At 41.5% G+C, this 26,990-nt stretch overlaps 1 protein-coding gene across 5 annotated transcripts in view; it reads right to left on the bottom strand.

Moving 5' to 3' along the window:
* The window catches only part of rbfox3a (RNA binding fox-1 homolog 3a), a 536,592-nt gene that overhangs the window by 323,484 nt on the left and 186,118 nt on the right, over nt 1–26,990 (bottom strand). Inside the window, exon 1 of one of the 5 annotated variants that reach the window (XM_044101249.1) lies at nt 194–822. The exons of the other annotated variants lie outside the window; for them this stretch is intronic. The gene's annotated coding sequence lies outside the window, so the exon portion shown is untranslated. Of the gene's footprint in view, nt 1–193; nt 823–26,990 lie in introns of those variants that run through there. 5 annotated transcript variants of the gene reach the window in all.

Genomic DNA, 26,990 nt, shown 5'->3' with positions numbered 1-26,990 from the left:
GGAGGAGAAGAAGAAGAGGGAGGAGGAGGGAGCTGAGCATCTAATGCGTGCACCAACAGGAGCCCAAATAAAGAAATAAAGGAATCCTCGAGCAATGTGTGTGTTAGGAGCTGGTGTGGAAAAGAAGGGAGGTGGGACGATTTTTGGGGAATTCAAAACAGAAACAAAGATGCGGGGACGCACTTGGACTCACAGTCACTTGTGACAAGTCGGCTCTGTGGTCCATCTACCTCCTTATCGCCGCCTCACTCTGTTCTCACACACACACACACAGTTTTTCTCACTCTCGGCTGCTCACACTGATGCCAGAGATTCAGCAGCTGCCGGGGCTCGATCGCCCTCGGAGCCGTACGTTACCCAGAGAGGGGGAGAGGGAGGGAGGGCACTACCGGATCTCCCGCACGCCCACGCCGCGCCGTTCTGCCCAACCTCCCAGCTCCCAAAACCCCATCTCCACCTTCAGCGTACAGCGAGAGAGAATGCTCTGATTGAATGAAAGCAATCCCACTGGCATTCAGGCAATTATTGAGGCTGCTGGCGCTGTTTTGGGATAGTTTTTTCCTTGTCCTTGCCTCCTTTTAGCCGTTCGTCCCCTCCTGGGTTGACGGAGCGACTGTTTCCTCTCGTTTTCAGCTTTTCTGGACTCCAGACATATGCCACTAATAATGTAACTTCTGTCACTTCAGCTGTTTTCTTCACCCTTATGTCCAAAGTCAGTTTTGCTTCCCTCTCTCTGCGTCCCTTTCTTGCCCCTAAATCTGGGCTTCTGCAGATTTTACTGACTCAAAGACCATTTTAACATTATGATGGAATTTAAGAGCTATTTCACTACAGAAATGTACGAATTTTGTCCATCCAACGGGCCATAAATTTGTGTATGTTAGCAGTGAATTACAGGTAACCTCAAACATTTATCCTCTCCTGGGTCGACTCTTTCTTCTCTCTTTCAGTTTTCTTTTCTCCAAACTTAATGCCATCAATATTGTAACTTCTGTCCCTTCAGCTGTTTCAGTATGAAAGAAATTCTCACCAAAGGTACCAACGTTGCCCAGCCACTTTCCCATGATAGATGCAAAAAAGCTAGCTAAGTAGCGAGAGAATGCTAGCAGTGAGTTACTGGTAGCATCAATCGTCTCGATTCAAACCTTTGGCTGGCCTGAGAAAAGTTCTGCAAGAACACTACACATTGAACATATGAGATTAAATCCTGTGAAGATATAAATTAAGATGTGTGCGTAACATTTTAAAGGTTAGCTTACTTTTTAAAAAATGACCTTAAGACATTTTAACCCTGTCAGAGTGGAAGCTGCATGAACCTCTTACCATGAGTGCGGTCCCCGTGGGGTTGCACTGACCCCGCGTCTGCTCAGATGAGGTTGTTTTTTTCTTCAGTGTTTCCATGAAAAGGCAGACTGACAGCACACCCACATCTCTTCTGCCGTGCTCTTCCTGAGTGTGAAACTAAAACTATGGGGGGTTGAGGCCTTAATTTTAGCTACATGAATTTAAGCCTCTTGAAGGATCCTTGGATGCCCTTTAAAAGGCTCCATGAAATCCAACTTTTTAAATTCCACTGTGAGCTGCTAAGAGGAGAAAGTATATCAAATCGCCTCACCTTATTGGGTCTAGAAATGAGCAGAACACAAACGCCTCGGGGGAAACTTTAATAATGGTCTTAGATTTCTGCTTTTTTTGATGCGTACTCCTGTTCGCTCCATCCTCCATACTTTAAAAAATCTATCGTCATCAAACAGAGAGCTGCAAGTCAAACACCTAAGCCTCTAATCAGGTAACCCTCCTTCCCATCTCCCTCCACCCCCACACGCTGCATCCCTGCAGCCACTACTGCACTTTATCTCCCCTCAATTAACATCTTCTGAGCGAGCCTCTATTATCTTAACCACACAGAGCAGAGAGGTCCTCCGAGGAGACGCCGTGGAGGACGGCTGAGCCGTGGACAGAGGGCTCCCAGGCCTGCTGCTGCCGCTTCAATTCGCAGGCCTAATTAAAGCCCCAGTCAGACATGACAAACTGCAGGGAGAGGTGCTGCAGAAACAAACAGGCAGGAGTGTTGCCTGCGCGGGTGCATGTAGCCCGGAGGATTCTCTTTGTGAGGATTATCTGCCAGAAAACAGCCACGTTCATGTCAGCGTCATAACAACATCATCTAAATCTCTTTTGACAGTTTGCTCAGTTTGATTGTGTTTATTTTCTTTGCAGTATAGGCATCGCAGTGTCACAGCATCCAAGATAAATCATTCTCTGTGTGAAGGAGAGACTCGGTGAGACAATGCCAGCTTCAAACAGCTCAAGGATTCCAATAAAGCGCAAATATCCAGGCCAGCCATGCGCCGAGCATACAGCTAATTTCTCTCTCTGTATAATGCGTCCTACCGTCTGGCCTGTTTCATCTGTTTGGTTGCCCTCAACAAGTTCAATTTCACCCTATGAAGCCATCAAACCACCCATTAAGCCATCAAGTTGCCCTCTTTGTCCTTGCTCCCGCCTGACATCAACAGTGTGAGCCGCCGCCGCGCCCCCTCCCAGCACTCCCACCACCGCCATCGAACTCGGGCCGTCCCCGCAAACCGTGGACTTTGGCTCAGGCCGCACCATTAGGAGTATTCTATTACCGTTAGGTTAACCTGTCACGCTTGGATGTGGTTCTGTTTATTGTCTGGCTGCAGTGAAAGGGCAAGGGATAAAACTCAATCAGCAGGACAAACGACCAAGCAGCCATCCATTCGTCAGGACCCCTCCCCTGGAGGACGCCGGCCCTGGGGCCCCGGGGCCCCGCGGCCTACTGCCTACCTACTTACCTCAGTTGGTTGAAACGGATCCCAAGATGTTGGTTTTTGTCTGGCTTCTCATCCTGGGAGCAGAACAACTTCTCTTACCTTCGTTTTGAAGATTCCTTACAAATATGTGGTGAGTTTGTTGTTAGGAAAATGTTTATCGTTTAAGTAAAGTTACAATAAATGGAAGAATTTTTTGTTTTTGACATCATCGTCATTAAATTGAGTTTCTTTTTAACAATAATAAAAAAGCATTGACCAACATATTTGATTTTGGTATTGTTTGTTCAATTGTTGACTGTATAGTGTTTTTTTTATAACTTTGAAATGTTTTGTTTTTATTATATAAAGCACTGCTGAAATATGCTATACAAATAAACTTGATTGATTGATTGATTGATTGATTGATTGATCATTGGAGCCGTGATGAGAAGTAAAGAAATAGGACAAACGACAGAGCAGCAATAACTGAGGGAAGTCTCAGTTAAAATCAGTGTCAAACGTTTTTACCATTTTAAAGATATTAATAATTGTTTCCAGAGGTCATCAAAGGTCAACCTCCCCTGGAATATGTGCAAAACAAAGCAAAAAATGGTAACATTTCCAAAAAGAAAAAAATATATAATTTTAGCAGTTATAATTTTTAGGATTAAAAAAACCATTTTGCCCTTTCTTTAACAAAAAACTAAATTATAATGAATTTATTTTAGTAATTCTTTTTGTGTAATTTTGTAAAAGTGGGAGGCTGGTTTTTGCTTGTGCCAAATTATTTTGAAGGCAATAATAAATGTTTCAAGAGGTCAAAGGTCAATCAGCTCCCAAACATTTACAAAATCAAACCAAATGTGGTGCGAAGCGGCTGTGCTACATTTGTGCGAGAAAGTTTTCATTTCTGCAGCTCCAATTTTTAAGATTTTTTCAGAAAAGTTTCCAGTGGTCGTCAGAGGTCAACATACTCTCACTACTACATTAACAAAGTCAAACTACATTTTTTTTTTTTGTGTTTATTTTAGTGTTTTTCCTGGTTTGTGCAGCTGATATTTTTGTTTGACTTTGTTCTGGTGGGGAGCTGCAGAACAAGCTGATCTCTGGTGACCTGTGGAAACTTTTTTGGTTTTAAAATCTTACAATTTACAACTGCAGAAAGGAAAAAAATTGTTGCACAAAAGTAGCAGAGTTGATTAACACCACATTTTGTTTGATTCTGTAAATTCTGGGATGGCTGGTCGACCTTTGATGACCTCTGGAAACATTTATTAATATCTCTAAAATGGTACAAACTAAAATGTTTGCTGCACAAACGTTGATTTGAGGAATGCGCTGTCTTCACTCAGGTCTGGTCCAGAATTCAGAGGATGGGTTTTCAGACACAAGTTTCTCTCTCCATCATGACTTGAAGGGAGACGGATCGTCTGGACTAAGATCAGGCCTTACAGACGATGTGGAAGTGATTAAGGAAGCCAGTGATCAGCGGATGACAAGGGTCAATCCCCTGTTGGGCGGTTTGGTCGAGCCTTGGGTTAGGCACTTAGCCTAACACGGCAGCTCCACGCTCAGCTGTGAGAGCGCATAAAATGTCACATCCAACTTCACCCTGCGCCAAAGTTCAAAGCCAGACGATGACAGAGAACGCTTTGGTTATTAAAAAATTTCATATCGTAATGAAGCAGCCGTGTTCCGTCTTCACGCACATCACCCCCCTCCAGCAAACACGCCGTTCCTTTTTTCATGCGATCCATCAAGGGAGGGCCACAATTAAGTGACTAATTTGATTAGGAGATAATGTGAGTCCCACTTAATGGAAAGGACAGCCTTCACAACACAGGCAGATTAGTTTGGTGGATGCCTGCTTATTAATTAAGACAGCCCTCCATGCCCATATTAAGGCAAATGCACAGATGCAGTTCTAATGGGTCAGAGCGTGTAAGACGAATCAATATGTGCAGGACGAAGATGCAGAAAAACTATGACAAAGCACATCCAACTTCAAAACCTGACAACTGTCTGAGACAGTTTGGTGATATTACTGCGATAATTATCCAATAAGGTGCAGCAGTTGCTACGACACGTCGGAGCAATCTCAAATTTCACTGTGTTGGTGTTTCCACCGTCTGTCATGGCAAAGCAGAGCAAGAGAAAGTTATAGTTGTTTAAAATACATCCCTAGACGTCGGTTTTTATGTCTGATTTCTCACTGTGGGAGCCTTCAAATCTCTGGCTTTCCTCTTCTGTTATCATCTGGAAGCCGAACGGCGGCTCCTACCTTCGTTTGAAGATTTCTTACAAATTATGTGGTGAATTATTTATTAGGAAAGTCTTTATTGTTTGAGTAAATGGAAGTATTTCTTCTTTTTAACACAGCTGTAGCCGCGATAAGAAGAAAGTTCCTCCACTGTCAATTATAGAGTTTTAGGCATCAGGATATAACAACTATTTGGTTTAAAAGGTTCTGAAATGATACAAACTCAGTTTGTGAAAAACACAGCTGATTTCACATCGTCATCATTTATCAAACAAAACGTAAACCAAGATGGAAAGGGTGTTTGTGTAGAACAAAGTACATTCTCCCTGTTTCAATTAAATTAAGTTTATTTCAATAAAGGAGAATTAAATGTTGTCATGACTCATATTATTCAGGTACCTTTATTAGATGGTGATACTGTGGCAAGGAAAGAGCTCCAGTAGCAGTCAGTATTGCAATGATTCAGGAGAGGCCCCTGGCTGAAGACTGTTGCTGTATGACTCATGTCCATCATGACACAATAAGACGATACTATCATCTTGTCTTAGATGACATCTTTTGAAAAGAACTGCTGATTCACCGCGTTTGCTTTTTATTCCTGGTTAGAAAACCAAAGACAGACATGATGGAGTCTGGGACACGATCCTGCATCCACTGAGCCTCCTTCTGAACTCTTCTGGGATTTGGGGTCGACGTTCAGGTGTAATTTGAGCTTTTGAGATCCTAACCAGCTGCGGCCAGTTAAAAATACAATCCTTTGTTGCCACGGTTACTGTTTGAAAGTAAAATGTAAGTTGCACAAAATCCAAAACCAATAAAGATTTCCAAAGGACCAAAGTGACTAAGAGTGTGGGAACCTCTACAGACGCAGGACTTTTGGTAGTTTTCTGCTTTGGAGCAGAAAGTTGTCTGCAGCCACGATGCCAAGATGGCCAGTCATCAGGAATGACCTCTGCGAAGGAACTGGCCATTACTCTGGTATGGAATATAAAACCATTCCCAAAAGTATGAAGTGGGCTGCAGCACAGAGCACTCGGGGTAAAAACAACCAAAACAAATGTGCTAATCTAGTGCTAGCGTCAGAAATGGATGTTGTTTTTTTGTCAATTAGAAAAAAGAAATACTACAACCACTAAGATCTGATGCATTTTGTTTAAATTTTGTAAAGGAGGAAGTTGCACTCTTTTCCTCTTTAACGGTTTTCATATAATTTCCTGCAGCGCCACCACAGGTGAGGAGGGGAACAGATTGTTCAAAAAGTTTGGTTTGTTAGACAGTGCAGCAGAAATGTAACAAATGCTGCAAATTTGGATCAAAACTGAGTCTACTCTTTACTTCAGCTCTGGAGAAATGGATGTCTGCAATCTTTAATGACCTAAAGCAATGTTGGAAAGGAAAATGGGTCAAAACTCATCAAGCAGACAGACACTAAAATCATCAGACAAACATTACAGAGAGTTATTGGTAAATAATGTTCTATCAACTGGAGGATTAGAGCATAAACTTATCTTTCACGCAGACATCTTTAATAAATACTGACAGTATGGAGTCTGTTGTATTTGTCCTGCAGTAAATATATTTAAATAATTGTAGAACACTTTAAAGTTCAGATTCTTTTCATGTTCTGATGCGTACAACCCTCAAATTGAAAAAGAGGTGCATTTTATTTTTCTCTATGACTGACTGTAGTGAATTATTTATTAACAATTTATTGTTAAAGTCTAAACAAACGGCAGTACTCCTGCTTCTCAAAACTATTAAGTCTGACTTCTTGTCTTGTTTGGGCAGCTTTATAAATGGCCCGGCACAGAAAATGGAGTCCCTGAGAGAAGAGCTTTTACTCTGTGCCATTTTGGGTGACATTTTTTCTTCCAAACTTTAACTGGTTTGTTTGCAACTCATGTCCCACATGCCTTAACCATTGCCCATCGCGCAATGACAATAAGCCAGATAGATCTGAGCTGCGACAATTTCTGAGTCCCAGTAGGAAAAAGATAAAAACCACAAACGAAAGCAAGAGAGATTACTGTATTTGCAGCAGTCCTTGAGTTTGCACTCCTGCGTCTGGCTGGCATGTTCAGCCACTGCAGTGCTCTGTCATTCCGGGCACACCGCATACTCCCAAGCGCTCTATTTACGGTGGCCGAATCCCTGCTGCGTGGAGCAGGAAGAGTATAATCTCCCAGCGGTATTCGTGGTGGTGAATCTGCCAGTGGTGTCTGTGCATACCAATGGTAACCTCACCTCTGTCTAAGGAGTTATGATGTAGAAAGAAAAAGGAAAAACACTGCAAGCTGGAGATTGGATGAAAGAAAAGGAAATGGCGGCATCTGGAAACCCCCCACCCCTGGAGAAACGCATTCATCCCAATCTCCTCCAGCACTGTTACCACTTTGGTGACTGCTACTCGTACCACCTGCATCTGCAGTCACACTGCGCTGGATTCAGTCAAGCAGCTGCATTTATGTACGTTGCCACCTGCTGAAATGTTTCTCATTCTGAATGTAATGATCATCTCCGTAAACAACCATTCCAAGGAATTTCATCTGAAGAGACAAAGCTTCAGCAAAAGATGTAGGTTAAACTGCTGGGAGACGTATTGTCTTTGGATTACACGAGGAAGGAACAACACCCCAGGAGAGAACAAACAAATGCAAAAAATGGGAGTGTGATGAAGTGTGTGAGTGAGGGCTTTTACAAAGCCACGCAACGGGAAGTGTCTGCGAAGTTAGGCTTTCCTTTCGAGTGTGTGCAGGTCTCATTGGTATGTGGTGCATGACAAGGTGCTGGGTCCTTCCTGATTATGATGTCTGCTGAGAACAGGGTTGGCCCAGGGTGAGAGGCAAGCAGACAAGGCAGCGATGGAGGGAAGATTCACAGAGCCTCTGTTCTCTCACCAGGGGATCCCCCACATCATTTAGCGCCTCATGCAGATCGCTGCTAGTGGCAACACAGCCCTCTGGGCCCGGGGAATTAATGTAGCAAGCAATGGCAGAAGTGATTTATTAAAATAACACAGCCTGATGAGAGAGGGGCCAGGGTTGCTCCTCCTCAGCTCATCCCCATCTGCCGCTGAGGGAGGAAATAGAAGCATATAGATGCTACACCGACGAGCCACAGAGAGGAAAGTGGACAGCCACTACACAAATTGTGCAACAGTCCTTGCTGTCATTGCTTATTTATTTACCCTCTTTCCATTTGAGTCGGGCCTTGTATTAAATTGATCCCTCCTGCCGCGTTTTGCCTTGTTGAACAAGCGCAAAGCCCCGTTAAGTGTCTGTGAAAGGCTGGTGATTGTGTTTGCGGTGCCCCGGGTGTGCTGCGGCCGTCCGCTCCCCTCTATCTCCTCCGGACAGACGGGATTAGAGGCTGAAAGAGGGGCTGAATGACCCTCTTGGGTGGGTGGGAGGAGGGCAGGAGACAGGCAGGCAGTGAGCAGCTCGGTTTAGAGCTAAAACGCAGTGACAAACACAAGCCTCATGCACACACATTCCCCCAGACACTCATGCACAAAGAGTTTAAACTTAGCTTGCCCCCCGACAGATGCCCAGCCTTCCACAGGCTTGGCCATAGGCAAAGCATCCACTGGACCATGAGCTCCAAACTGTACACGAAGGAAGCGACTGTATGAATCCTCACACTGCTCCTGATAGAAATGCATCTGCTGTGCTGTTTAACATCTGCTGTTTATGATTTTACATTTCAGCGCGGATATTCCCGTTTCATTTAGCTAAATGATAATTTGTGCTGATTGCAGTCCTAATGGCTGGAGAGAGACGCTGAGGAGAAAGGCACTATGCAGACTCAATGGCAGGTGGGGAAGGTGCTCCCTAATAGAACAGCGACAGACAAACTACGCCACAAACAAACATTAACCAGACTGATTGCGTAGAAAAGTCTGCATGGGTCCATCAGCACAGAAGGCAACCCAGAAGGCACAAGCATACTGCTACCGATCGTTTCTGACCACGACTTGTTCTTTATCACCCATGGAAACCCTGATTCTTAAATCGTCTTTCTTCTTATAGACATTCGTAACACTTTGTCCAACAGTGAGGCAGGAAAACTTTGAGTAATTTCTGGGCAGGGCGAAACAAATCGGAGTTTGTGCAGCATCAAAAATACAACTCAGTGCTTGTGTGCAATATTTAATAGCAAACCATCATGAAATAATCACCTGGATATCAATAAATGCTTGGCCAATTAGATGGACTCTAAAGAGACCAGATGCATATTTTTCATGTCCTAGATACTAAAACTAAAAATAGAGAGAAGGAATAGCGATGAAAAATGGTGTGACAGCAACAGTGGACCCCTGTCAGGATCCACAGCTGCCCCCAAGTATTTTTTGGTCTAGTTTCTAAAACAAATATCTTCATACATTTAAAATATGATCAAATTAATTTACAAGTAAGTTTTCAGTAAGCTTTAGGAGATTGTTTTAGGTCAATAACTCCTTAATATTGATAACAGAAAGTTCTATTTCAAGAGGCAGATTATTTCACTCTTGAGACATTTTTCCCATGTTATAAATGAAATAGTCTGCCAGTGATTAATTAACTTTTTCATCAACTATTAAGACGTTATTGACTTGAAACAACCTCTTATGTCTTTATAAGACAACACAGAGTTTACTTATGTGACAATTGTTTTAAAATGTCTAAGAAGTAAAGAAGTAGAAGATTACACCTCCATGTTTTCACGGTGCTGCTGGGCTGACGGGGTTGTCGGCTTGACGTTAGCCTGATGTGCTAATCTCTGCTTCAAATCCTCAAAAACACAACCAAACCAGCACACTGAAAAACTGCAGCCACAATAAAAAAGCTGAATTTTTTTCCAGTGGAGCTTCATGCATGTTTGAAATAGACTTCACACATTATGGAGAGCGCATTGCTTTCTTATTCACCCATCACACTAGTGCCTATCTGCCTTGCATACCAATGCCATAGTAAGCCATCTTGGGTCAATATTGCTCCAGTATTGGCTTCCTGTGCATTTTCCACTGTAACATAATTAGATTAGCAGGTAAGGATTTTTTGGACAGGACTGCAGCAGCTTTTATGCTTTATATGGAAGTCTACTGCACATATATGCAAAAGTAACATTATTTACATGACTGGGACTAAGATGTAACAACACTGCCCTGATAAAAACTGAACTAAATTGCATTTAACACTAAGCAAACACTTTGTGTGCGCCGATGAAGATACACATACCTCATGAGGCTTGAAAATTAAAGTAAAACTGACGGTATGACCTAATTTGATTAACTTCATCGTTAAATAGAAAATAAAAAGCAGTTCAACACTGATTTCTACATGTACTACTCAAGAGAAGAAGTCATCAGAAGTGACAGATATATTTTAAAACTTCATTTTGTTTTATATTTCCACCTTAATAACATTCGTTTTTTTAACACACAGCAGCTCTTGTATGCTCTGGCAAAGACCATCAGCTTTCAGCCAGATTTTATGCATCATTTTACTGCCTTTACACGTTGCAAGAGAGTGGAGGAGCAAACGCCACATCGCCTGATGAGAGTACTGGAGCTACTAAAGATTTATGTTTTACATTAGGAGTCGTTCCCCGATTTATGTCTACTTATGCTAAATTTAAAATAGTGGACAGAGAGGGTCAGAACGTTATTAGAAGCCGGGTTAGATAAACTTAACCTGGTTTTATACAAGGCAACCAATAGTGTCCCAATGTAGATAAAAAGACTTTTGTTCTCCAAAGCATCTGCTGTTTCTTCTGTTTGCATCGCGCTCCACATACTGACATTTACAGGTTTAGGTCCCTTTGTACTCATGATCCAGGGTTACATTCTGACTTTTTAACATTATCATACATTTACATGGTTAATATCAGGTTGCTGCTCGCTCAGAGTGGACTTCTTTCCAACAACTGAATATCAAACACTTCAAGAATCTAAGTGCAAAGGCTAAATTAAGAGAGACTGGAAGGCAGAATAAAATAGAAAAAGATTGTTGCATATCTTTTTAAAATAGATTCAGCAAGAAAAGTGGATTTTTGGGGGGCTGCCTGTAAACTCAGGAACATATTTAGCCCGACTGAAGCCAGAATCTGGGATTGAAGTGTTCCTCCTTGCAGGGGGAAAAAAATGGATGCCCAGAAAAATAACCTTACATCTCAGCTGAGGATCTGCGGTGCACATCTCCCAGCATGCTCTGTCTATCTGATCCACAGATCTCCCCCCGGGGGACGTGGCAGTACAGCTCCCCCCGTCAAAGCAATGGAGCAGCACTCACTCGCATAAAGAAGCACGCTTTGAATCAATTCAGATCGGATAATTGCGTAGCCGGGCACCTTCCTTGGCGGGGCAGATAAGTGGAGAGGCTCCATTCGACATTTACATCTCACACACCTCATCAAATACTGGTTCTTTGTCGTCATGCGCTACATTTGAATAGAGCAAAGTTTGAATTTTTAAGCAGCGTGAAAATTCATCAAACCTTTCCGTCCAGCAAAGGCCTTGTCTCTCGGAGCAAATAACTCTTGGTTACCTTATTCAAACTGAAAGTGGCAGGGCTCAAATCAAATCAAGTCAAATCAAATTGTGCTCGGATGAGAAAGTGAGGAATCGAGAGGGACGGGGGGAAAAAGGGCTTGAAAACAGTCACATTTTGTCACAGTTCAACTGCTTTCAGCCCTTTGAGAACTCAGAGAAGCAATTTACAAAATAATGCAGATGAATTCACTCCGAGCTTTTAAAATACAACTGTTTCACTGAAGTGAAAATCAAGTGCAGATGGAGCAAGTAGAGACTTGAATAATTTTAATCGCATCGGTTATAGTTAACATTGTGACTTTTAGTTAGAAATTAGTTTCCTTTTAAATCGATTCGATTCAAAAATACTTTATTAATCCCACAGAGAAATTAAACGTCTTAACTGAGACTCTCCAAGTATCTACAGCAAGTCGTTACGGATGGAGATCATTTCCACGCAGCAGAGACGATATTTACTACAAGTCCTGGATGACGCCATCAGTTGTTGGCAAACGCTGCTAATCCACCTCATTTGCTTCTGCTGCTCCACTTTAAATTCATGTCAGATGGGCATTGATGTCGTTGATGTCTAAAGTCCTCGTCTTTTGTGATTGATGGAAGAGATAGTTTGAACTTCCTTCTCTCTCTGTTCTTTGAAATGAACCTTCAAGTCCAAAACAATAAATATTTTATTCAATTTTGCACATTACACATTATGGAGAGCGCATTGTGAAGCATTGCAATTCTGGATTAAAACCAGAGTTGGCTTTAATCCAACTCTGGTTTGTTTGTCTAGAAAGTCCTGTTCGTTTTGGGAGGTGTGAATGTGCAAGCAAACTCTGGTCCACCTACAAACGTCAGTCTCCAACCATGTGAGTCTTTTGTTTTTTGTCAGGGACACATTCAAACCAAAGAACATTGTACCTATTGTCAAGCATGGTAGCGGCAGCATCATGCTGGGAGGCTGTTACTGGTGCATCCCTTCAGACCAACAGTTAGATTGGTGACACTAAGAGACAGTTGCTGTGGGTGAGATTCTGGCTACATCCGGTTTTAAAACTTGTAACCAATGCTAATTCTGTTCCAATATTGAAACACACACAAAACGCTCAGTTGACCTTATAGGAGATAATAAACAAAATATTACAGAGTATGTAGAAATTCACATATGTGCCCCCAACTCTTGTTTTTACAAATTACTGCAGTTGCATTTTGCATAATCATCCCACCCTGGAGAAAGAACAGTTCAAACCTTTAAACTCCCTGGATCAATGAAACATTTACGGCCATGTAAACTTCAGACAGCAGCAGCACATGTTCCTTTATGTGATGAATGGAAAAAGAGCTGAAAGGAGATAAAGACGGAGCGGCGAGGCAAGACGGCGAGACGAACTCGATTCGTGGCGGATTCCTCTACCTTCAGCTGCACTTGTGTAGCAAAGATGAGGCATAATAACAATGGGTTACCATAGCAATAACAGTGGAGTGTGTGTGTGTGTGTGTGTGTGTTCAGCAGGGTTGGGTTGGGGGAGTGGATAAAACTTTTATCCATCAGCTGCATTGCTCCATCATCAAAGCTCTTCTCCACTTTCAGGGCCAAGTCTGAGGCACCTGTGGATCATTAGTCTCCAGTCATTTATCCACATTTCTTCTTCTCCTTTTTAAAAGTTGAGGAGTGAAAGAAGGTTTTGTAGAAAAGGAGAGAAGAGAGAAAGAAGGGGCCAATCATTTTTTTCCCCTCAGCAAGTCAATTTCTCTGGGCGTCAGCGCGGCTCCCTTTGGGCTACCTGTGCAGGTATGACGCCTGTGGTCTGAGGCTTCCCTCTTTGAGAAGCACTGGCCCTTTGCAGCACATCAATACGCTGAACTTTTCCTGCCGAGTACCTGAGCTCTCCTGCATGACCCGCTCCTCCTTTATCTATTCTGTTTAAAGATACCGGTAGCAGGAGGAGCCTGATTACCTCCTGGGACGCCCCCGCTCCTCTTCAAGTTTGCCAAGTGAGAAAGTCCTCAGAAGTTTGTTGACAGATCTCTGCTGCGGCAGCAGGGAGCGATGGACACGGTAACCTTGGCTCTCCAAAGGACAAATGGAGAGTTTTGAAAAGATCAAGTGAGATGGATTTTGTTTATAGAGGAGACAGACAGGAACAGGATGGAACAGCGAGCGGAGGTCTGCGTCGCGAGAGGAAAACAATGCGCCACAGAAGCGGCACCACACGCAGGACTTCTCTTTTCCCCGCCGCGCTGTGATAAACATAAAACATCATCACAGGAATCCTTTTTATGTGACGACGAATACAAATGAGAACCTAAAGGAAAGAAAGTGTGGGAAGCACAACTAAAGAAATTTAAATGCATTAAACACAAGCTTTTGTTGCTTTGCTGTTTTCATTTACGAATAAACAATGTCAGGACGCGCCGCCCAACAAAGTAGCAGAAAGGTTGAGAAAACAAAGAGAAGTCGTATTATGCAGCCGATCGTCACACATTACTGCAGCAATCTTTTGGGTGGTGTGAAGCTTCCTTTGCGTTTTCTATAATTGTGTTAACTGGTGATTGCTAAGGGGATAAAAGACTTACCTGCTCAGCAATAAAAACATTGTTTTGCTGCCGTTTCTAATTTCTGCTTCATGTTGGCTGGATTTACACTTTTTTTCTACACGAAACGCTTTTATTTTATTTCCAATTAAAACGATCTGGTGAACACAAACTGGATGTTAAAATAGCTGAAGAAATATTAAAGATAAAACTTTAATAGTAGCAAGCTAAAAGCAACCCTGTCCTATGAAGGTGAATTTCTAAAATCCAGATGACAAAGCGTCTTCGAACTGCTCTTTCTGAAACTAAAGCATTTTATAGACAAAGAGCAAAACTTCTTATTCAAGGACTTCTATCTACATTCAGTGCACATTATAGAGACCAGAAAATGAACCTTTCCTGATCCACAGTGGGAGAAATCAGGTGTAACAGGAGGGAATATAGTTTCACACAAAGACAAGTCTAAAAATATTAGGGATGCAACTAACAGTTATTCTAGTAACCGATGATTCTGATCATTGATTGATTAATAGGATAAAAAAAATCCACATTCCACAGATTTTTTATTTAACCGATATAGCTTGTTATGCAATATGAGAAATACAATAAGAGGGGAAAAAAGAATTTTATAGATAATAATTAAAAATCATTTTATTTCCTAAAATATAATAACTGTATTCTTTTAGCAAACAACTGAACATTTATAGCAAACAATTAAAAAACTAAAACAATCTTTCTAACAAATTGTGAAAAGCTCAACTTTTCAAATTTTATTAATCTGGTTAACAGATTAATAATTGGGCCACCAAAGATGATTAGTAGAAGATTTTAATCTAAAATATTTACTGCTAAAGCTTTTTTCCTCTATCAAAAACGCTAAATGTGCGAGATATATTTTGTTGTAAAGTTTTGGCTCAACTGATTCTCCAAATATCTTCTTTCAGCAAATGGCCTTTTTTTACAGTCTATTTACAAAATAAACTGACAGTTCTTTAAAAAAATTGTTTCATTGCCATCAGCTCAAAAAATACATAAAAAGTATAGAATTACAACATAAAATACTGTGCAGTTATCAGAATGAGTATAACCTGATCCAGGGAATATGCAACTGATCGTGTTATATATATTTTAAACTATGTAAAAATGGACATGTATTTCTGCTATAGAAGAAAAAAGACTATTTACAAAAAGTGAAAAAAACTGTGCCGTCAACAGGGAAGTGTAAATACCAGCAGAAATGTTATTTAAAATGAGTAAAACTGCAAACACCAGCTGGGACGTGAACACCGACTGAGTTTGTAGGGATTCGTTATAGTCTGGGAGGAAGGATCTATTTTAATGCTTCTTTGTGCACTAAGGATGCACAGAAAGAGTTCTCCAGGCCAGCAACAGATTCATGCATGAAGTTGGAGACATTTAGGAAAATAAACGACGTTTCCATGAAGGAACATTTTAGATTCTGACGTGCTAAACGAAGGGAACCGATGTAAAAATCAATCCTAACCAGAAGACCTTGAGTTCTGATATGAACGTTAGAATGGATTCTGAATGAGGAAATGGGTCTGAATGTTTTCTACTTGTTGATTATGTTCCACTTTAAGATCCTCCATGAATCATGTCCTTAAATTATACAAGAGGAGAGACTCAACGCGGTTCTCTTGACTCCCACGGTATTAGAAGTAGCATTTCCAGGCTAACAGATGGCAAAGATTTTGTTTTTCTAATATTTTTTGGATTTGTTTGAATGATGTGTCACTTTTTGAGGACATTCAGGTGTCAAAGACGCTACATTTAAATTATTTATTACATTTTCAAGTCAGAAAATTATCAATTGAGTTCAGTTGGGGAAAATTTGTACTTTAAGTCAGTTACTTTAACATTTAACAAGAGGTGCAATTCTTCCATTGCACCACTTTGATCTGGACAGCTTCTTCCCCTGCTTTTGTCTCATGTTATCTTTATCATTTGCCTTTATTCAAATTTGTTTACTCGTGGCAAAAAAACAAAAACAGAATAAATCTGTAAGCGGGTAAACGTTCATTTTCATGTGGACAAATGTGTGTTTTTCTGGTTTGGACTGGAGTTTAGATTTTCTTTTGCTGGCTGGAACCTTTTGAAGCACTGAAGCTTTTCAGTCATTTCTGTTAAATAATTCACAAATGGCTCATTCTTCAAAGCTCTGAATGCTGAAGCTGGGGATTTCTGGTTAAATCCATTATTAACATTCTGTGTTATATTTTTAATTGCAGAGTAAATCTAAGCGTGCCTCTGATATTTGTGTTGTCATGCCAACACAAAGTAAAGCTGCTTTAAAACTCTTTTACTAAAAGATCTTAGAAGTGTGGCAGGCATCTGCATTCAGTCCCATGATGTCAATAATCGGAATAATTTAAGTTTTTTTTTTTATTTTATAAAACGTAGCTGAAGTTCAGTCGGATTGGATGGAGAGCTCCTCGGAGCATATCAAGTCTTACCACCGACTCTCAGTTGGAATCAAGTTTGGACTTTGACTTGGCCATTCTGACAAACAACATTTTCCTGGATATTTGTATATTTAGGTAAATCCATCTTTCACCAACTTTGACCAGGATGTGCTGAGTTAGTTTTTTTCACACATTTAAATTTACACAGAATCCAAAAATATTTTGAAATTAGATTCCTCTTTAGAGCAAGCGATCTGATCACAGGAAGTCTTAGAGCTAGATTTCTCCCTGACCCGTCTGCCGTTTCTTGGTCTTCATGACGCAACACTTCCGATGTGGTAAAACTCTGAAAACCATTTTCCTTCCACTTCAAAGATATGTTCTGTTGTCTTTATTTATTTTGCACCCAAGTCTGCAAAAAGGCAGAGTGCAATTAAAAAGTATACATTTTTAGAGCTACATCTTGGTTTAGATATTTTTCTTGGGCACCTAAAATACTCATTAATAACAGAAACCCAGTCCTGGACCTGCAGATTTGGTGGCTGAGTATCTGTCTGGGAATTATTTTATTTTTTTAATCAGTGATGTGATTCATCTTAACATTTTCTCAGATTTTAAACAAAGCTTTGATGTTTTAGTAAAGCAGTTTTCTAGCAGACTAATCCTCAACATGTGATGGAAAGGAGTTCTCTCAGTCGCCATGTGCCGATAAATGAACCCAGCCAGTGTTGTAAATGAGATAATCTGATTTGTTTTTATTTTTTTTCTATTGCTGACTGCAGAGTATGTGGACAAGATGATAAATATACCGAACATGTAGTCCTGCCGGTGTAATGGATTCATGCGTCAGGGCGAGACTTGGAGGTGTTTCCTGAGGAGCGCCGTGTGTTTCCAGGCCTTTATGATGGCTGGCTGCTTGTAGAAGTGTGTGTGTGCGTGCGGGTGTGTGTGTCTTTGTAGCTGCTGGTCTCCACAGGTACACAGGCCATCGATCACATAGTGGGACCATTACACACAGGCAGGGGTGGAGGTGGATAATGCTCCCACCGCTGCCACCAGCAGGGCCTCGGCTGCTTGAGGGTCAAGCGTTTGGCTGGCCAACGGTAATCAAGCCGACAGCGGGCTGCCTGTCTGCATGACGGATAACGTCACCGACGCTCATCTGTACAGCAAACACTCACCCGCTCTGCACCACTTTCTTTGTGCGGCAACAAAAGGGTTGCAGGAGGCAGCGAATTATGAGAGAAAATGTGACATTAACCGGCCTGTTTAACCACAGAGAATACCTGACGGCTGCTGCTGAGAAGTGAAAGGAAACATTTCAGATTTGGGTGGAAAAATCAACAAATGAAGTGCTACTGAAGAAAAACTTACATTTGTTTGTGACTCTGTGACACTCTGCATTGATAAACTAAAGGATGTCCAAATATGGAGCTAAAAGATGAATGACTCTGACCTGCAGAGCTGCACGCTTCCACACCTTCACTACAACTCAGATGCAAACTTTATTTTCAGCACAGTGTTACTGAAATCACCAAAAATCTTCAACATTTTCAGACGATAGCAAGGATCCATCCTCATTTATTATAAAGATTTAAATCCAGCAGCTGATCGATGTCATTCTGAACACCAAGAACAGTCCTTTTTCCAAAACAAAAATCACAAAGACACTACAGTATTACCATTCGCTCACCAAATGTTTCAGCATTAGCATCTACGTTAGCATCCATCAGGCTAGCACTCACAGCTGTTCAAACACTGAAGGAAAGGAGCTAAACACTTTTAACACCACTTTTTAACCCAAAGAAATATGATTGAAATAATTTTTTTTTTATTTTACTTCATTCAACTAAATGACAAGAAATAAATACTAGAAATAATCACTAACTTTTACAGTCATGTTCATTAATTAGAACATATGGTTTGATGAACCCCATTTGTCAGATTAAAAATACCTTTTAAAAATATCCCTTAAGCAGGTATTAAACATAATTTTCATTAAGTTTATTATTAGAAAGTTTTTTATGTTCTGGTGAAATATTAACATTTTAAATGTCATGTTTTTATAAACCGTAAGTGAAAAATGATCACAAATAACAAAAATAAAGGCTGGAAAACATCCATGTTTGTCATTAAGCTTTATATTATATATAATACAATTATTCAAATAAAATGGACTTTTCAATAATTGGCCCCAAATCAGTTCAATTTGCAACATCTGTTCCACCGAGTCAAATAACCAAAGAAAAACCTGTTCCCCTCCTCACCTGTGGGGGCGCTGCACCAAGAGTCACTGAAGGCAACAGCACAGAAACCTCAGAAGAAGACACTGAGCGCAACCTCCTTCTTTACAGTGTGAACAAAAATGGCGTCAGATTTCTCTTTTGTCTTTGGCACAAAAAAAAAAAAAAAACCACAATCAATTTCTCCTGTTGTTGCTAAATTTACAGTTTGTTTTGGTTGATTTACCCAGAATGCCCTGTGATGTCCACTGCCTGCTTTTGGCATAATCAGCAACAATGTTGTGCAGAACTAAATTAAAGCTAAAGAATCATTCACCAAACAATGCTTTATGTGTTTTTACTCTTTGGTTATCAGTTGGATGAACTCTTGATCTATTCACACAAAATCCAACCAGTAGAAGCTGATAAATGGTTCAAATGTTGCAGATGCAAGAATTATTCCCCCTGGAATCGTCTCTTTTATCTTCCCAAAAGGATAAAATCCAGTCAAACCTTCACTAAAAAGACAAAGAAAGCTCTTCCTAGCATTAAGAGAATCCAAGCAACTTTTATCCTGGCTGCCATGTAGATACTTCTGTTTCATTTCAACCTTTTAGGAACCTTTTAGAGACGCAGAACTTTAAAACATAACAAGTGCTGAGTTAAATACCACTGCTCTGGGAGACGATGCAGTTTCCTGACAGGCTGGTAATCTGCTGGAAGGTTCTGGAGAATCCCAGCCCCGCCATCCTGTTCTGTCACACCGACCCGTCCATGATCCTTCTCTGAGGTCTTCCTCTTCTCCTCTTCCTCCTGACTGGCAGCTCCATATTCAGCATCGTTTCCCCAACGTCTCCTCCATCCGCCGCTGCACATGTCCAAACCGTCCAACTGTCCCTCTGATTTCTAATCACGCCCTAAATTCCTCATGCCACATGTAGCAATGTTAGGTTTTAAACAATTGGTTAGGTTTTGATGTCTTGGTGAAATTGTAGTTTGAAGGATTTTTGTTGGTAATTGGATCAGTTTCCCACCCTAAAGTATAAATTATACACTTTACAGCTGGGTTTTTTCCTCGTTTTCTGCCCTTTAGAATAGAATTTAAAACAGATTAAATGATCTTACTGAAATGTAAAACTTTGAATGTACTGCAAGTAGAAAAGACAAAATCATTTTGAATGTTTCCCTTGAATTCGGTTGAAAACTCATTTAGTTGCTGAGATCCTTTCCGTCTCATTTCACTTTCACACCTGAACGTTTCTTTTGGACAGCAGTGAAAATCCCTTTTCTATTCAGCTCTAAGCTGCGAATGGTGGATTTTCAGACAGTTCTAATTTTGGAATAAATATTCTTTTTCATTAAGATGAAATTCATGAAATGTGACGCAAAACTCAGCAGCTCTGGACATTCACCCACTCATTTCTACAGAGAAGGTTTTCCAATAAACTGTAAACTTTTTAAGGAAATTCCACAAATACACATCTTAGCAGAGTCACCAGTCATTCTGGAATCATATATTGAACATTATAAGGATTTGGTGTTAGCAGAGTTTTATACATAAAAATGAAGATAAATGCATATTTGGCTTTCTTGAAAAATGTTTTTGAAGATAAAATTGCCACATTATTCTGTTAAACTCTACATAACATATTTGTGCAATTATATTGGAAATGTTTTGGGGTTTGAACCACCGATAGAATTAAAAACAAATTAAATTATCTTACTAAAATGTGAATCTGAACTTTACATGGATTGGAATAAAAAACAAAAAATTCAAATAAATTCAGCTGAAAACTCATCTGGTTTCCAAAACCCTTTCATCTCAGTTTACTTTTGCACCTGAATGTTTCTTTTGCATTTCAGGGAAAATCCTTCACTCAATTAGTTTTTTTCTGCTCACCCAGAAGCTACAAATTGTTGATTTTCAGACATTTCTGATGTTGGAATAAATGTTGTTTTTTTTTTCATTTGGATGAAATTTCATGAAACGTGACACAAAACAAACCTCTGGATTCTCACCCATTTTTAGATAAACTGTCAACCTTATTTGGAAAACATATCTTAGAAAAGTCACTGTTAAATCATGTCCATGGTTTGGGTTGCAACTACAAGTTCATACACACAATCAAAAACGAAGGTGAAACTAATCCATATTTTACTTTCTGCAAAGTAAAATATGGATTTTACTTTGAGATTGCACAAATCTCTACATGAGAATATTCCACCTCTGGTTGCAGCAACCAGCTGATGAGGGAAGACTCCAAATGGGTGAGTTAAATATAAAACCGCTTCGGTTAGCCGTGAACCTCCGGAGATTCGCCGCTGCTCCCGTCAGTGACAGCTCCACCTGTTTAACACCTCCACGGCTCAGGAAGACACCAGAGACCGCGAGATGTGCAAAAATGCTGAGCACAGACCGCTCTGCCTCATTCTGCTGGATAAATCTCAATCAGCGCTTACATCCAGCTGCTCTCTGTTTAAGTCAACACATAAAAGTGACACCGGGAAGACATCCGTTGTCCAATTAGGCTGGAGAAAAAGGGAAAAAGCGGGAAAGACAAGCAACATGCTTTGCTTAATTTCATCCAGACTGTTTGTGCTTAATTTCTAATTTGGTAAAGTGCTGAACATTCAGGCAGTGTACTTAAAGTCAAAACATCTGCTTTTTTGAGCCTCCAAATGGCAGGTGGAGGGAAGCGGGTGAGCCACAGATGGGGAAGGAGACGGAAAAGAAACGAAGACAGAAATAGAGGAGAGCAGATAAAGAGGGGAGAGGATGCGGCGAGGAAGCGGAGCGTAGTGGAGCCGGCCGCTGGGACTGTGAGGAATGAGCTGGCTGTGCTATAGGAGGCCTTAATGAGCATTCTCTCTAAACCCTGGAGAGTCTCTCTCCTCAGCTCTCAGCCAATCTCTGTCTTTCCTCCCAGCTAGCAAACGTACAGCCTCACAAAAGCTGCTCGCATGGCGCCGCATGCACAGATGCATACGGAACGCTACCGAAGGCAAACATGCACACGCGCCCGGCTCTCGCTGGAGAGTGTAAATTTGTCCAGTTATAATTCACTGTCACCTCTGCGGGGCACACAGTCGTTTAAATCCGCTCTCATAATGAAACAACATTAACAGGCTACGTGACACGATTCTCTGTGCTCCTGCAGACAACGCTAATATCTTGCTCTATTTCAATTCCGTTGCATTAAATTGGTACAGTGAAGTCAGCGTGGATCCTAATAAACCAATAAACACCTCAGAACCAAAGGGAGAAGTGTGGCAGCCGCGCTCGAATAATAGCCACTTTATGCATTAGCAGGAACCTGTGGTAGTAATGGCTTCCTACTGTAGGTATGTTTGCTTCAGAGACTAATATGTCCTTGATTCTCTCTTGACTTATCACTTCTTGCAGCTGTATTTATGGATGTTGGGGCGCGACAGATGTGTTTCATCCCCCCACCTTCCCAAAAAGACACTCTGTATATTTTCCTCCAGGAAAAGGCTGAATGACAAGGTATCTGGAAGTCCTGAGTTATGGCGCGGTGCGCGTAGGCCTGAAAAATGGGAAGATGATGAACAACGGGAGAGAAAAATTCAGAAGGAACAAGTTGCAGAGGTGACAGCGGCGGCTGTAAATCTGGTTCTGGGACATGGGCGAGAGATTAGGCAGGGATGTAATCACAGGAGCATGTAGGTGTGTCTTTTGTGTTTGTTTTGTGTCCTATTGTGTGCATAGCTATCTGCAGAGGAGGAAGAGGAGGAGAGCTTTATTTAACAAAATGATTAGACCTCTGTGTTCCAGCCTACAGTGGCTCTGAGGCGGCTGTCCCTGAGCAGGCCTGGAGTTGGAAAGCTTCCAGAACGACTCACTCTCATTAACTATTAACCAGTGACTCAGGCCTTAAATCATCTCGGTGGTCCCCAGCCTGCTGACCCTGCTGCGGCTGGTGGAGGCAGCAGCGGAGCGGCGTTTCATCAGCGCTGGCTCACTGGACACCCTGCTGATTTAATGGGCTACAATTACGCTGCTTCTGACACAATGTATGGGAAACATTTATGGATTTCCTTCCCCTTCAGCTCCACAGCCGGCAGCAGCGTTGCCTTTTCTTCCCACTTTACCAGGCTGATCCTGGAGCAGCGATCGGATGACTAAATTACATGTTGTGAGTTCGGCTCAGCGCTGACCTACAGGCTGGTGAATATGTTAGATGCCCCGTCGCCAGAGGCACTGTGCAGCAGCGCATGTTACTGACGCATCTGCATGTGCAAAATGTGTGCAAGCCTGAGTCATGAAACGAGATGCGGAGTCTCTAAGAAATGTTTAGAGAGCAAACAGCTTTTTTCTTGGCGCTACGGACGAGGAATAGGGCCACAGAAGACAACAAAAAAAAAAATTCTGACCCATTTTTATGGATTCTGAGATTTAAAAAAACAACAGAATTCTGACCATAATCCCAGAATTCTGACCATAATCTCAGAATTCTGACTAATTTTCTGAGATCAAAAGCTTTTTGTTTTATCTTTCAGTGGCCCTCATCTTCTTCCAATGCCGGGGAAGTGACATTACCCCTCTGCACTGATGCTTACTAGTTTTAATTTTGTAATTAAAACCACAGCAATTATGGTAACATTTGTTTGGTATAAATAAACCAAGTGGAAAAAATACCATCTGCTGAAGGTTAGTAATGACGAACTGTATGCTCCAGTTAACAATTTATTACTAAATATGTTGACAATTGTTTCAATAATCATTACTGACCTGATGAATTGTTTCAATTAATAAACTTATACATATTTACCTTGAATCAATGCATTTTACCTCCAAAAATCAGCAGTTGTAGGTATTTATTCAGACATAGTCAGATTTTGCTTTTATAGTTTTTCAGTGACGCATCGTCAGGTCTGGACGTGGAGCTCTCTGTTTTAAAAAGAAAGTGATTCTTCTTCATCTCTGCTTCCACCTGCAGGACTTGATGGGAATGTTTGAATCTGGAATAATAGTTGCAAAACATATGAGATTTCCTCAACTTTGTGAATATCTCTCTTACTGTATGATACAGCTTCTTCTTATTTTTATTTTGTTTTTAAATCCTACAGGAGGAGGCCTGCATGCAGCTCCAGCAGTGAGGAACTGGTGGAACCATATGGCTGACCTGCTATTTATGTACAACTGGTCTGATTAAGTCAGGTCTGGGGGCCCTGGAGTACAGCACTTAGTTGATGGTGACTGGAATGGGCCACTAGGACGCCGCCACGCCCAACCGTGTACAATGGAGAAGAATTAGACGACGCTCCCCGGAGACCCGCGCCTCGTTTCTGTACCTTCGTTAAAGAAGTCACGTTAATATATGTTCCTACTATAAGCGGATCGCAACCGAGATACTTCCATGGAGCTCTGGGTCTTCATCAATCATACCTCGGATGTTTATTGATTCTCCCCGGAGTCGTTATGACATCCAATAGGTGCCATTCGACTTCGCTTGCTTACACTCTGAAAGCGACTATTTAGATCTCAATTTAAAGGATTAAAAAAAGGCATAAAGCAAAAAGATTCCTCAACCTGCTAAAGCCAAATTCCTGCCCCTGAACTCTGACACCGATGACAACCCGCTGTCCTTTAATTATGCTAATCCTGGCATGTCACCAGCTTTTCTTTGAAGGTCAGTTCAGTAAAATGAAAGTCTCCGGGGGCGAGACGGCAGACACGGCTTTGGCTCATCATCAATATTTCTTTCAGAGGGAAGAGAAGCAGAAGGAGGAAGTAATCAGCCCGATAATGGCCATTTTGTTATGACTCCGTGTTCATTTTTGTTGTTATCCGCTCGGGATGGGCTGTTGTCGAAATGTTTGTGCTTCCGAGGAACATTTATCTTAATGACGGCAATACGTGCGCCTTTTCTAGCATGACAATTGAGCATGCATGTTGGAAGGAAGGCCTGTGGGCATAACACCAGACCTATTTCAATTAATGAAAAAAGCAGAGATGTGGATGATGGTTCAGAGGTCACAGCCAGGCTAAGAAATAATCCCATTAGCTGAGGGGAGAAAAAAAACATAGAAGCAGAAGCTAGAAACCTCATTTAAGAAAATACCCTTAAGCCCAGGCGGGAATGGAGGAAGAGAAATGAAGCTGTCTTACAAATTTACCACCTTTCTTTGGTGAAAATGGCAAAATTACGCTCTGCCCATTAAAGTTCAACGAAACTACCGACATTACAGTCGCTGACTGTGTGAAAAGTATTTATTTCTTTCTGAGTGGATTATTTCCCAGGTAAAAAACTGGAATCTGTCAGATTACTTTCTGACAACTCGAGGAAGGGAGCTTAGCAGGCGGAAAAAAAAGTGAGCCAGAGGAAGTCCAATCTCAGCAACATGAGCAGAGCAAATTTCTGACAAAAAGTGACAGTGACCTCTGTGTTCTGCGTTCGCCAGATTTATCTCTGACACCGCGGAAAAGCCTCGGTAACAGTTAATGACTCAGACCAGGATCCTTGTGGGAGGAAACCTGCTGAGTAAAAAAAAAAGAAGCAAAAAACAAAACAAAAAAAGAGAGAAATCCGGCCTGTAGGAGATGGCCTCCAGGCACGTAGGAGGCCTTTGTGCCAAACACAAGGCCTGAATCCACAACGCCACCGCACTGTGACAGGAAGGGGGAAGCAGATGAGATGCCAGGCCTGTCCTCCTACTCTGTACTTCCTGAGATGAGTGTGCGCTCGCAAATCCGTAGAGAAAACACATACAGTATCCGTCTACTGTAAACAGAATGGCCCTGTGTGGTGTAACGTTACTCTCTCGCTCATGGCTCTCCGGGTTTCATTTGGTGGGCAGCGAGGACGCTTCGGGAGCGGAGTGGTGTGGAGGCAACCATGGAGCCGGAGTGGCCTTTGGACCAGACCAGCAGTGTGGGCCTGATGCACTTCACAGCTCCCCCAACCACACACACACACACACTCACACACGGAGCAGAAAAGAGTCCAAGTTGGCCCTTGATTTAGCGCTGTGGGTGGCAGAAGCCAGAAGACAGGAATCTTAAAGGAATAGAAAATGGTCTGACCTGTCTGTCATTTTCTGCCTTACAGATTTTTTTTCTTCTCTCTCTACGAACCCTTCAGCTACACCGAGTATGAAACCACTGCATTACATCTCGCAACACATTCTCATTCCCAGCTCATCACACACTGACACTTGGTCAGGAGCCCTTGGCATCAAATTTTAACACACTGGTTTCCATTTATCAGTGTTCAGCATGCAGAGCAGTGATGTACATTAACATTTTTCTGGGTGAGGATCGACACCAAATCCAACAAAACGTCTCGATTTAAAGGACATTCAACAACAGAAACATTTGGTATCAGTACCGGGCCTTTGTGTATTTACAGAGGCGGATAGAGTCCTCAAAAATTTTACCCAATTTTCTCTATTAAATATAAAACTGATCCACCCATTTCATCACGTCAACAATAGCTGTCGATGTGTGAGTCGAGCATTACAAGCAAGCAAAGTCTTAAAATAAAACAAAGAGCAATTCTCACCAACTGATACTAGCAGAGAGCCGTTCAAAAGAATCAAATGAACATTAATTCTCTCAGCAGGGATGATTTGACTTCTTCAGATCATAAAAGTAGTCCTAGCATTATTTTTTTTCCACCAGTATCTTCAGTGTTTTCTTTTCAGTGACCCAGTTTTAAGTACATATCTATTATTATTTCAAAACAATCCTTTGGTAAGCTAGCTTTCAGCTGATGTCACAGTATATAACCGTTGTTTACGTGCAGTACCTTGCGGACCACTAGGGGCGCCCACAACCCAGTTTTAAAAAGACTGGTGTAGAAGGTGGATGGATGTAAAGAGTCATGTCTTGGATCAGAGTCAGATTGGAAACTAATATTTTTGTTGGCTCTTCTCCCTGCATCTCCTGCACACATTTGTAAAGCAATTAAAATCACAAAACCCAGGAAAACATACACAAATCATTAGAAAGCTGCATTTCCAGAACACAAAGCCAACAAAGATACTTTGTGCACCAAGAGACTCACCTGATGGAACGTAAAAATTTTGTCTTGCAGCTCAACAAATTCATTTTTCTCTGTGCCTAGCATGTTAAACAGAGTTCCCAGGTCGTCTTTGGTTGTGACTCTGGACGCCTGGCAAAGATGAAGCACCATTTTTTTTTCCCAAAGAGATGGAAATGAACAGAATAGTGGAGAAGTGAGGTGTAACCACACACACTTTCACCTGCAAAATTGTCAAGCTGTTCCTTCTCAGTGGTGG

Source organism: Gambusia affinis, linkage group LG19, assembly GCF_019740435.1.
Source record: "Gambusia affinis linkage group LG19, SWU_Gaff_1.0, whole genome shotgun sequence".
In the NCBI taxonomy this organism is placed as follows: Eukaryota; Metazoa; Chordata; class Actinopteri; order Cyprinodontiformes; family Poeciliidae; genus Gambusia; species Gambusia affinis.
The sequence above is the reverse complement of the archived record's forward strand: the minus strand, read 5'-3'. Positions and strand labels throughout refer to the sequence as shown.